The 12,042-nt window shown below is 35.3% G+C and overlaps 1 long non-coding RNA gene across 1 annotated transcript in view; it reads right to left on the bottom strand.

Moving 5' to 3' along the window:
* Positions 1 to 12,042, bottom strand: part of LOC131381062 (uncharacterized) — an 89,164-nt gene that overhangs the window by 56,470 nt on the left and 20,652 nt on the right. The window contains exon 3 of the long non-coding RNA XR_009209496.1: positions 3,004 to 3,090. This is a non-coding gene — a long non-coding RNA (uncharacterized LOC131381062). The remainder of the gene's footprint in view (positions 1 to 3,003; positions 3,091 to 12,042) is intronic.

Genomic DNA, 12,042 nt, shown 5'->3' with positions numbered 1-12,042 from the left:
GATTAAACGAGGTAATGTAAAGTATTTTAAAATGGCAATTAAAATAGTTATAATAATGCTAATAAAAATAATATCATTTACTATGTGTATATGAGTGAATAACTGTAGAAAAAAGGTAAACAGGAAAGTAGAGAAAAACATAAATGTGTCTGAACAATTCCACATGGAAAATGTTGTTTGAAGATGTTAGTAGTTAAAATTATGACTTTAGGATATAATTTTGTCAGTGATAACTCAGAAGTCAACTGGCATTATATTGCTGAAAAGTCCTGGCTCTTGACCAGGAGTAGGGACAGTAGGGTACAGGAAATGATTTTGTGGGGCTTGGAACATCCTACTGCTGCAAACCCACTTTATCCTCAACCCTCTGAGCCCTCAATACCCCAGTGTTGGGAACTCACACAGCTGTGTGCCATGGAGAAGCAAGTTATGATCAGGTTCAAATAACAAGAATTTCAATGACTACACTTGGGTGAATTTTATGCCAGTGAAGAGGAAGATGGTAGCTGTGATGTCTCATTAGAACCAGTTCATCTAGGTCAGTAAACAGGAAGGCAGTTACTGAATTAACTGGACTGAATGACGCTGATTATTAAGGAAAAATAGGTTTGCTGCTATACAGTAGTAGACAGGCGAATACATCTGGGCAAGAGTGTCTATGAGGTATCTTAGAGGACATCGCAAACTTCAATACCAGTGCTCACACTCCTCAGGAATGAAGCTTCAGTTGTCCAAGATGCAAAGAACCCTTAACAGTCTGATGTGCTGCCTCAAGGTAAAGGAATCATGGAATATATTGTGAAAGGTGGAAATTATAAATACCAGCCATGGTCTCATGATCAGTTGCAAAAACAAGAAAAATAGCAATGCGTATTTATTTCCTTCTTTGTTATGGCCATATTATTATAGTAAACAAATTCCTTCTCTTTTATATAAAGTATGCTGTTGGTTTTGAACTTCATGATTTAATTTTTACATTATAGTATCTCAGGGTGGAATTTTGAGTAGATGAAGAATGAACCACACAAAGGAAGAGAAGAGTGATTGATGAGCCTCCTCTTGAAGGGAGGGAACAAGTGACTTTTCTTTATACAAGGGACTGTTACATTACAGTAGAGAGGACCAAGTGGATCTTTCTGTTATCACTGTTGAATATTATGGATGTATGTCTCTACAGGGTTGTCTATGTGGGATAACTGGATGTTGGGATCGGCCTCTATTTCAATTTCATTTTTTGGAAGGTTTGGAAAGGTAAAAAATACATATTTTTTTCTAGAAAATTTTGTAGCCAGTATTCTGGATATTAATTAGTTTCTGCCAATTAAATGCACTCACATGCACAATTTCACTTTTCTTGTTTGGGGGGAAGGTTCTGAAAGGTAAATATTACATTAATGCAAAAGTAATTGCGGTTTTTGTTGTTAAAAGCAAGAACAAAAACCGCGATTACTTCTGCATCAACTATATATTTTCTAGACAGCTTCGTAGCTAGTATTCTGTATATTAATTAGTTTCTGCCAATTAAATGTACTCATATGAGATTAGAAGAACAAACCCATCTCTCTGTCTGTGCTAGCTGACAAGCAAGCTCTAGCAAACGCGAGTGTCTGAAGTGGATTCATTTGCTTGTCACCAGCTTCATGGGTTTGAGACAGCTGTGGCAATGACAGCAGTGGTAGTATAAAAGCAGATAGTTCCTGCCAGCGAGTCTGTGTCATGAAGGTGTCACCTTGAAAAGCAAATTTAGTAGTAGCCCCTGACGTCAGCTCTCTAGCCTTTTCAAAGATTTCTATATTAATTCCACTGTGCTTGAAAAACCTAGAGTAGTTTGTTTTCCTGCATTTAATCTCTTGTTGTCTGGGAATGACTTTGAAAGGACTACAGTGTAAGTTTTAGGACCAACAACTTTAGACAGAGGTGTTTTCTGTTCCTCCAAGTGAATCAGAAACCCCTTATTAGAAGCCTAGCACAGAAGTGCAACAAAAAAGGTTCAAAAATAGTTATTTGATGAATGGATGTATGAAATATGATAGGGAAATAAATGAGAGAAGTAATAAGAAAAAGGAAATTATTTGGGTTGTAACCTGCTTCTGAAAAAGCAAGTGACTTTTAGAAATAATTAGCAACTAAGTAAATCAAGGTTAATAGATAGTGAATTCCAGAGAGAATGAGAGCTGGTATTTGCCAAGTTCTCTATTGTGTACTAGACATTGTCTAGCATTTAGAGTATTTAGTATACATATACATATATATGTATGTATACAAAGACATATATACATATATATGTATATATATAAATATATATGTATGTATCCAAAGACATATATACATATACATATATATGTATATATATAAATATATATAAATAATGTTTGCAAAGTATACCATATACATCTATACTAGGTAGGTGGTATTATTATTATTACCATTTCACAGATGCAGAAACTAAAGATTCTAGGTGTTAAGTTCCGTAGTATTTAACACAAGTAAACTTTGTACTTGAACCACAAAGCTTTAATTTTGGAAAGTGTGGTGTCGATGACTACCCCATACTACCTCTTACTGGTTTGGAGAACATTTTTTCTGAACATGCCAGCCAGAAGGACCCCTGAAAAACCAGTTTTTCCAGATGATTTTACCCTTGAGGGACATTTGGAAGTGTCTGGAGACATTTTTTTATTATGACTGGGGATGCAGGGGACATCCAGTGGGCAGGGGCTCTGCATTCTACAGTGCACAGAACATAGCTCACAACATAGAATTATCTGGTTCAAATGTCAATAGCGCCAAGTTTAGGAAACTCTGGGTTAGTCAAACGTTTCTCAAACTGTCCCATAGAATTTCTATGTACTGTGAAGAACAGACTTGTGATTAAAAAATACACCTTGGGAAGTGATATGTTTTATTCTTTTTGAGTGCTCTCTATGAATATTGTATTTAAAACCTTATTTTAACATATAATTTAAAATTCTGAAAAGTCCTACAACAAAGACACCTGCTTACCTTTGTTTATGCCATAGTTAGGGATATTCATAGTTAGGCTCACAGATGGAAATGGTCACGGCAGTCATATGTGACTCACCCAAGTTACTGGAATAAAAAACCACAATAAAAAGGCAATTTTCTTGACACCAACTCTAAAAGTTGTAAGATGTTTTTCCAGAAAAGAATATATTGATTTTAATTTACAAAGTTGAATATTGAAATCAAAAAAGAGCAAATAAGCGGTTATGAACCACAGTTTAACAATCCTATTTTCAGTCAATTGGCAGAGATCAAACTTCATAGGTATCTCATGTTTTATAAGGGCACTGACGCTCCTTCTGGTTCAAGGTGGAGAGGGGATAGAAATGGAGCTACGTGGAAGTTCTATCCTTTAATACCTTACCTTTCACTGCTGAATATGACAGAGTCCATAAGCAGGAGGGGAGATAATGGCAAGTGATGGGTTAACTTCTGCAGAGTTGTTCCTGCTTACAAGGCTAATCCATAATTATTAAGCTACATACCTGCCTTGGCCTTTGCTCTCTTTGGAAAACTGACTATACACACTCTGTTGCTTTCTTCTTTACATACTGCCAACTGCCCAACATTGCAAACCCTATACTCCCTTGAAAGGTCCTTAGAAGAGTGGGAAGTAACACAAACCTATTTAACAATGTTTTTCTTGAATAGAGAGGTGGAGATGGGCCATTTTTCAGTGTGGTCTCAAAGGAACCCATCAGGGGGAAAAACAAAAGCCTTGGAACAATGTTTCTCACCATACTTCAGACTGATTTGGAAGAGAAGTCTCTGCATGCCAATTTCTAACCATCTACTTTTCTGCATAGCTTAATGGTTGGCTTGGCACACCTCTGGGTTCCTTCAGACTTGGGCACAAGTGCTTATTCCTCTCTCATAATGAGATTTAATCAAGCAAAGCCAAAACCATTGCTACAAGTTAAACACTCCCCAGGGAGGGGGCGCCAATGACTAGGGAAGTAATGAACCTCTATTTAACTTTCAGATTTTGTTAATAACAGTTTGACTTGTACTGGTAGGAGCTAATTAGTTACTGCAGTTTCTCCATTACTGGCTTATAAAATGGGGCTTACCTTGTGCATGTTAAGCAATTTTCTCAGTGTGGGTCATTTTAGAGAAAACAGATGGAAACTCAGGGTCTTAAGCATGCATGATCATTTTGCTTTGTTGTGATTTACTTTCATATGGAGTGTCAAGAATGTCTACAGGTCAAGTTCTGACCGGTTCAGAAGCATATACTGAGACAAAATGGTTTAACTTTATTTGGGGATTAGCTCAATTATTTGTGAAGCATTAAAGAGTAGAGTTCATATTTATCTCATAGAAGATACCCCAGACATGGTATACTTTCTCAGGATTGACAGTTTAAAAAGTAGGGTACTGTTGGTGTTGGGTAATGAGTTGAGGCTTCTCCCTAGACTGAGAGGTATTCACTATGTCCTTAGGCTCGCAATGCTTGGTATTGTTCCCAAAACAGACTGTGTCCACTGCTCTTATTCTTTCCCAGGGTGGTATTCTCAAAATTCGGAAAGGATCTTGATTACAACATAGCATTCGAAAAATCACTACAAAAGGGATCAAGTAATATGAGGACAAAGAGTTGGAAAGTAATAATCATAATTCCAGGCTCTAGGGGCCTTAGATGTTTATGAGCATTATGAAACATGGCTTTGAGACCAGAATATTCTGGATACTAATATCATATTCCATGTCCCAATGTCACTAGACTCCAAACTAGATTTGGAGGTGGCTGTCATCCCAACTAAGAGTGATGGACAAAAGGGCATCCTGCTGTATACTCTGGACCACTGGACTAGAGATATGTTGTCCCTCAGCCCAAGACTTCCCTTTTAGACCAGGCTGATTTTGAAACCTATTCAGACCTCTGGGCCAATTGTTTCTGTTCCATGTAGTCCTTTCCACACCTCTTTAATTTCTGTGTCTCATCTTCTCAATTTCTAAAACAAAGATTTGGCATCTCATCTTTTTTGTATTTATAAGTATATAATGAATAAAATTAATATGCTTTTGGATATATTAGCTAGATGGTTTGATTTACTAATAGGATGGACTGTAGGTTATTTCAGATCCTGAGCATCTGATGGAGCAGGAATGATTAATAAATGAAAAATGAGAAGGGATTTGAGTTAGTCTTGACTGAGAAGGAGCAAAATCACATTGATAATTCCATTTACTAGACTCAGTAGTATTTCTGCATTGTGTTTTAAACCACGTACACTGCATAAGTGGGCAAAGTTGAATAAACTTGGTTATAGTATTGAACACTTGCTCAAGATACCCATTTCTTGAAGTCTATAAAACCTTTATTTTTACACGTCACATTTTAAAATCTAAAATGTAATACATTTAACTGTATTCCAAATTTGCAATTAAGCAAGGAGTACTCAGTGATTATAATCTCCTTTTCTCTGGTGCCAGGCTGGAGATGATTTTAAGAAACAATGCACACTAATTTGGTGACAATGAGATGCACTTTTATTTTTGTTCAGTCAGCATCAATGAAACAGGTCAAATGACACTGGAATCCCCATGTGTAAATATCAGTGTATCTGATAGTCAACAGTTCTACACTTATCCATCTAATGACAGTATCTCCTACAAAGTAGTCCTTTTGAAAGACTGGGGCCTTGCAGCAGATTCAGTCTGAGAACTTCCTTTGGTGTCTGAAATTTGTTCAAATCAACCCAGCATACACAATTTAAAGGTGCTGAGATATAAAAACTATATCTGCAAGAAATATTTGAACGACTTTTTGTTAGTATAAAAGGATGAGCATTGCATGTATAAATGCTACAGTGACTTAACATTAATTATACTGAAGTCTACTGTTTTAAGTAGAAAATTTTGGAACCATGAAAAATAGAAGTGTCTTGATTTACATTGTTCTTCCTTCTATTTTCTCAATATAGGTACCAGAGTTGGATTATTTCTTCTACAAGGCTAAATGCCTTTCAATTTTTATACAGATTGTGTTTTTGCTCTGTTGGTTTATTTAGCGTAGCCTTCTATTTGCTGCATAAGATGATATAGCAAAGGGAAATACAGAATGTGGGCAACTTTATGACATATAAAAGGAAGCGATGGAGGATTTGGTGAAGATAATTATCAAAACCTCACTTATGAATCCATGGTTGCTTTAGTTTTCTTGGGATTAGTTGAAGGCATATTTGGAAGAAGAATGGAAATGGAAGAAGACACTGCAGCATGAAAACCAACATTCTCCACTAAGGTCTCATTAGAGTTGGTTGAAAATGTGCACTCCCTTTAGGTGCCACTAACACTACGAGCACATAGCCTAAGATTTTGTAGTCTCATTCTACCTTACCCTTAGGATCTTGAAAGGTTAAGATCCTAAGCCTGATTTTCACAATATTTTAATATTCTATAATGCTGAATTTTTATTCTATGAGAGCAATTTTGTTTATTAGAACCACTGCCAATTCATTCAGGTTCAATAATGATAAATATATTAAGAGATTAGCCCAGGATACATAATTATAAAAGATCATCTTTTTAACCTGGAATTATATTAGAGAACTAATATATTCACCTGGGTAAAAATATAACCTGCCCAACAAAAATAGAAATGAAAACTAAAAGCCTCTTCCCCTACCTAACACTAATGTACCTCCCTATAGACAAATAGTGTTAACAGCTTTTTCTTTTTATTTTATGTGGATATTGTTTGTCTTTAAAAAGTGAACTCAGATCTGTTTCATAATATATTAGCAGTACAGAGAAGTTTAAAAATAACAATGAAAATTAGGAGGCATTATACTGTACTATTAAACACGTATCCTTCCCAATTTTACTGCCCAATTGTTAGTACTTGTGTCAATAAGTATTTCATTTGTTGTTTAGTTGACATCATTAATTAAAATAAGTTTAAATCATTATTTCTGCACACATAAGAACTTCTGTCAACTTTAGACAGAATCCGTTGCACTTCCTGTATGAAAGATGTGAAATTGGGGCACCTAATGTTCTTTTACTAATATTCTTATTAATTTTTCCCCGTTTTCTTAGCCATTTTATTTTGCATCAAGAGTTATGACATTACATTTTCCTCTATATCTATAATTGGGTTTTTGATTGTGTCTATAGTTTGATTCTAAAACCACATATTCTAAAACTAATATCAATTTAAAACTTCAATGCCAATTCATTACAGAACTAAATAGAATGAAGAAAATGTAACCTAATATTGTTAAAAGTTACTGCTGAAAGAAGACTACTGAGTGCCAGTAACTGATAGATTGTCTTGTTTCTGGACCAGGTTTAGTTGCCAAGCTTTCTTCTACTCATGTGACCAGACTCATTTTACATTTGTTCCCAGATGATATGCCTATTGGAAGTTTGACTGGATATAGAAATCTATGAAAATGTGTTTGATAATGTAATTATTCTGTAGATCCAGCATTCCTGATAAAAAGTCTGATAGTCTGGATAAAGTATAGTGTTTTCCTTTTAAAAGATACAGTTATAATGTTCTATTTTTCCTTGTGGTTGTGAAAAATCATAAATGAATGCCTAGGTTTGAGGGAGTTGTTTCAAATAACATAGACATTTCAAATCTGACAATATTTTCCCTCATATCCGTTGTTTCTTTGATTCTGCCCTCCTTTCTGTTTCTGCTTTTTCATCATGGAACTCTTAACTAGGATTAGGCTAAGGACCTGTGTGTATAATACCTTCTCAGTAAGCTTGCTTTTCGATCTTTTTCTGTTGTTTTGTCCTTTCGTTTTTCTATATTATGGAGATTTATTTCAATTCCATTTTTGCAAATATTTTTATTTTTGTTCATGTCCTTTTTGTAATTCAGATTATCTACTTAAAAGTGTAAGCAATTTGTCAAGTATATATTTTAGAGTTAACATATAACACATTGTATAATTACGTTATATGCATTTATATGTACACATACTTAGCATTTTTTATTCTCAGATTGCTTCATTTAAAACATTCTTGTTCTGTTAATGAGTACATTGTTTTTGTTTTGTTTTTTGTGGGTTTTTGTTTTGTTTTTGTATTTGTTTTTTTGAGACAAGGTCTTGCCCTATTTACCAGGCTGGAGTGCAGTGGCTCAGTCATGGCTCATTGCAGCATTAACCTACTGGGCTCAAGTGGTCCTCACACCTCATGCTTCTGATGAGCTAGGACTACAGATGTGCTCCACCATGCCTGGCTAATTTTTCTTTTGTAGCGATGGAGTCTCACTATGATGCCCCAGCTAGTCTAGAACGCCTAGGCTCAAGCAATACCTCATGAATATGTTTTTAAGCATTTGCTATTGTTTACTATTTGTCTGTTTTTCTCAGGGGTCATTTAATTCCTTCATTGTTGGCATTCTCTTTCAAACCTTTTTTTCTCTTCTTAAATGCTTAATGAGTTCTACTTATTTGTGAATATCTGTGAATGAAGAAACATAGAAGGGATTACAAAGAGAAGATATAATCATGGTGGGATCCTATCCTCAGTCTGAGCCGGAGGAATTTCTAATTTTGGACTCAAATCCAATATGAAATGATATAATATGACTATTCTTTTTGTCTTGCAAATTTGCTTTGGCATTAACAAAAATAGGAATTACCAATTAGACAATTATACCATCACTGGAAGCACAATATACAGAAATGATGCTTCTTTCAAGGAAACAAAATCTCATTCGAATGCAGAATGCAACTCTCTCAATGTTATTTTTTAAATTTCTGAGTAGTCACAACACATAAGACAGAAAAAGTACAAAAATTTACTTTTAGTTAATACTATTTTCATCTGTTTCATTTTCAACAAAATTCTGTCAATATATTTAGGTATACAGTCTTATTGATTCTAAACATTTTATGAAAGACATGTTTCATGTTTGTGTAGATTTGGGTATAGAAGTAGATTAATTTATCTCATTAAGCAATATTTGGTCCATATGTGCTTGGCATGCCACAAACATGCATATGTAATGGTGAACAAAACAGAATGGATCTGTTTCCATGGTGGATAAGATATGAAATAAACACATAACAAATAAATTACAGATGTAATATATGAAAGAAAAACATGGGGTCCAGAGAGAAGAGAAATAAATATAAGTAATCAAATATTATCCTTTAATGGATTAATATTTAAGCTTAATAAAATTAGTAAGAGAAGGAGAAAATGACTCCTGAAAAGAGGGTGTAGGTGAACATTCCAGAAAGAGAAAATAGCAGATGTGAAAGCTTGATGTGGGAACAAGATGGGTTCAACCAAAGAGCAATGCTATTAGAAAGAAAGATAGGTGAGAAAAGAACAAGGATGGTGAAGAAGATAGAGGCTAGATGATGTAGGACTTTGTCCTAATAAAATGGGAAGTTGTGGAATTATTTTAAATGTGTGATTAGAGTGATGGAAGTTTCTGTTAAATACCAATTTAGCTTCTGTGTGAATGATGAATAAAATAAAAGAAAGTGTAATTTGATCATTGTGAAAATGTTTAAATTGAGATGTTGTTTTTACTTAGACTTGAGAATCTTTGTAAATCTATATTTATGTCATATAGTGGATACACGTACTGTTCTTTCTCACCCGGAACCCATTATTTTTTCTTTTGGTAGTCCCCAGTGTTCTTATTTCTTATTTCCATAGTAGGGCAATTGAATGTTTTATTTTAGAACTTTAAGTCTTATTTTGAGGATAAAAAAGATTATAAATTGTTGGAGTCAGTATACCCAGACACAGAATGCTGGGAAAAATTTCAATTAGTTCCTGTTATGTGGATACTGGTTGGCTTCCAGAGGATGGTTTGGGGTATTTGGATCCTTTCAAATCTCCATCAGCCTTTCGTTTTTCATTGATTTAGATGATGTATATATTTTCTTTCAATATTTTGAAAGTGCAATTGAAATGCAGCTGTCAGAAAAATTTCCCTAGGCCAGTCGCCTCCTTACTAGTGTTTGTGAGAATTTCTTCTGGTTACATTGTGTAACCATCAGTGTTTGTGTCTTTGCAAGACATAGTGCTTCAGCTATCCTTTTCACTCTGTAAAATCCCCCAAATCCCTCTTAAACATTGTCTTACTTCTTAAGCCAGGTTGAATTTCTGTTAATGCAACCACAAAATTTTAACAGATACACAGCAGCCTCAAATACAAAAGTAACTAACCATGTAACACTGACAGCAATTCAATGAGAAAAGGACCTCCAAAAACTCCATAAAAACAATAAGAACAATGGCAAAAAGTCAAAATCAACTTTTTCATTACTCAGAATTAATAGGCCACACAATAATCCAAGGAGGGTTTATTTTAAAAATGGGCCAAATCTCTGTAAGAACAGCGAGCTTCCAACATTTTAACATACTCACACCCTCTTTCCATTCTGTAGAAGCCTTGAAAGTCAATAACTGCACAATCACTGTAGCCTTGAAAATCAGTAGACGGTGGGCGCGGTGGCTCACACCTGTAATCCCAGCACTTTGGGAGGCCGAGGTGGGTGGATTGCCTGAAGTCAGGAGTTCAAGACCAGCCTGGCCAACATGGTGAAACCCTGTCTCTACTAAAAATAAAAAAATTAGCTGGGCATGGTGGCAGGTGCCTGTAATCCCAACTATTCGAGAGGCTGAGGCAAGAGAATGGCTTGAACCAGGGAGGCAGAGGTTGCAGTGAGCCGAGATTGCACCAACACACTCCAGCCTGGGTGCCTGAGCAGGACTCTGTCTCAAGAAAAAAAAAATAATAATAAAAAATAAATATCAGTAGACAAGCAGCCACTGAAGGAAGAGAACACGTTTGGAGATAACAAACAGTGCCATTCCCAAACAGTGGAACTTAACCAACCCATCCTGTGGTTTCCTGGAAACCGCCACTGACAGGGATTTTCTTTCATTGTCCTGACTCAAAACTTGCTCATTGTGGGCAGTTAATCAACAACTGTTTAACATCCCAACTTCCTGAAGCAGTTGAAACAAATGGGACAATTAAAAACCAAACAAAAAATTAATGAAAATTTTGGAATATGAAATGTCCATAGGAAGCTTTGTAAATCTTTGATCTGCTCCTGGGAATCTAGAAGACCACCTGCATCTGCAGGCATGTGTGTGTACCCAGAAAAAGACTTAAAAGACCCTAATTGCTCAGCTGTGGCTGATCTTGAGATTCTGTACCAACCAGAAATAAATGCTAAGACAGAGCTGTAGACACTCTGAATGAATAAAAACACACTCCACTACACAAATAGAACCCATCAGCAAAAGCTAGAGGACTTATAAGTTCAAGGTATTTATGAAAATCTTTGTCCAGTCTGTTCTTGACTACTAAACTGAGCAGAAACTTAATTGGTCACACATAATAAAGATTAGTGATTTTACAGAATCAGTTTTGAAAACTCATTAGACCAAACACTACAAACAAAAAAATCTTTTTTTTTTTTTTTTTTTTTTTTTTTTTTTTTTTTTTTTTTTTTTTTTTTTTTTTTTTTTTTTTTTTTTTAAAGACAGAGTCTTTGACAGGCTGGAGTGCAGTGGCACAATCTTGGCTCACTGCAGCCTCTGCTCCCTGGGTTCCAGTGATTCTGCTACCTCAGCCTAATGGGGAGCTGGGATTACAGGCACTTGCCACCATGCCCAGCTAATTTTTGTATTTTTAGTAGAGACAAGGTTTTGCTATGTCTACTCTGTTTTTGTTCAACTTTTTTAGATTTCATATAAATGAGACAGTATTTGTCTTTGATTTATTTCACTGACATCATGACCTCCCGCTTCATCCGTGTTGTTGAAATGGTAAGATTTCCTTTTTTATGGTTAAACAAAACTAACAATAGCAACAACAATAAACAGCAACAATAACAAGCCTTGGTGAGGAGAGGGATCCAATTTGTAAAGTTGCAAAATGTTATTACTTAAAATACCCAATTGTCTTTTTTTTTTTTTTTTTTTTTTTTTTTTTGAGATGGAGTCTTGCTGTGTCACCCAGGCTGGAGTGCAGTGGCATGGTCTCTGCTCACTGCAAGCTCTGCCTCCCAGGTTCAT

This window comes from Hylobates moloch, unplaced genomic scaffold (genome assembly GCF_009828535.3).
Source record: "Hylobates moloch isolate HMO894 unplaced genomic scaffold, HMol_V3 SCAFFOLD_13, whole genome shotgun sequence".
NCBI classification, from domain to species: domain Eukaryota; kingdom Metazoa; phylum Chordata; class Mammalia; order Primates; family Hylobatidae; genus Hylobates; species Hylobates moloch.
The sequence above is the reverse complement of the archived record's forward strand: the minus strand, read 5'-3'. Positions and strand labels throughout refer to the sequence as shown.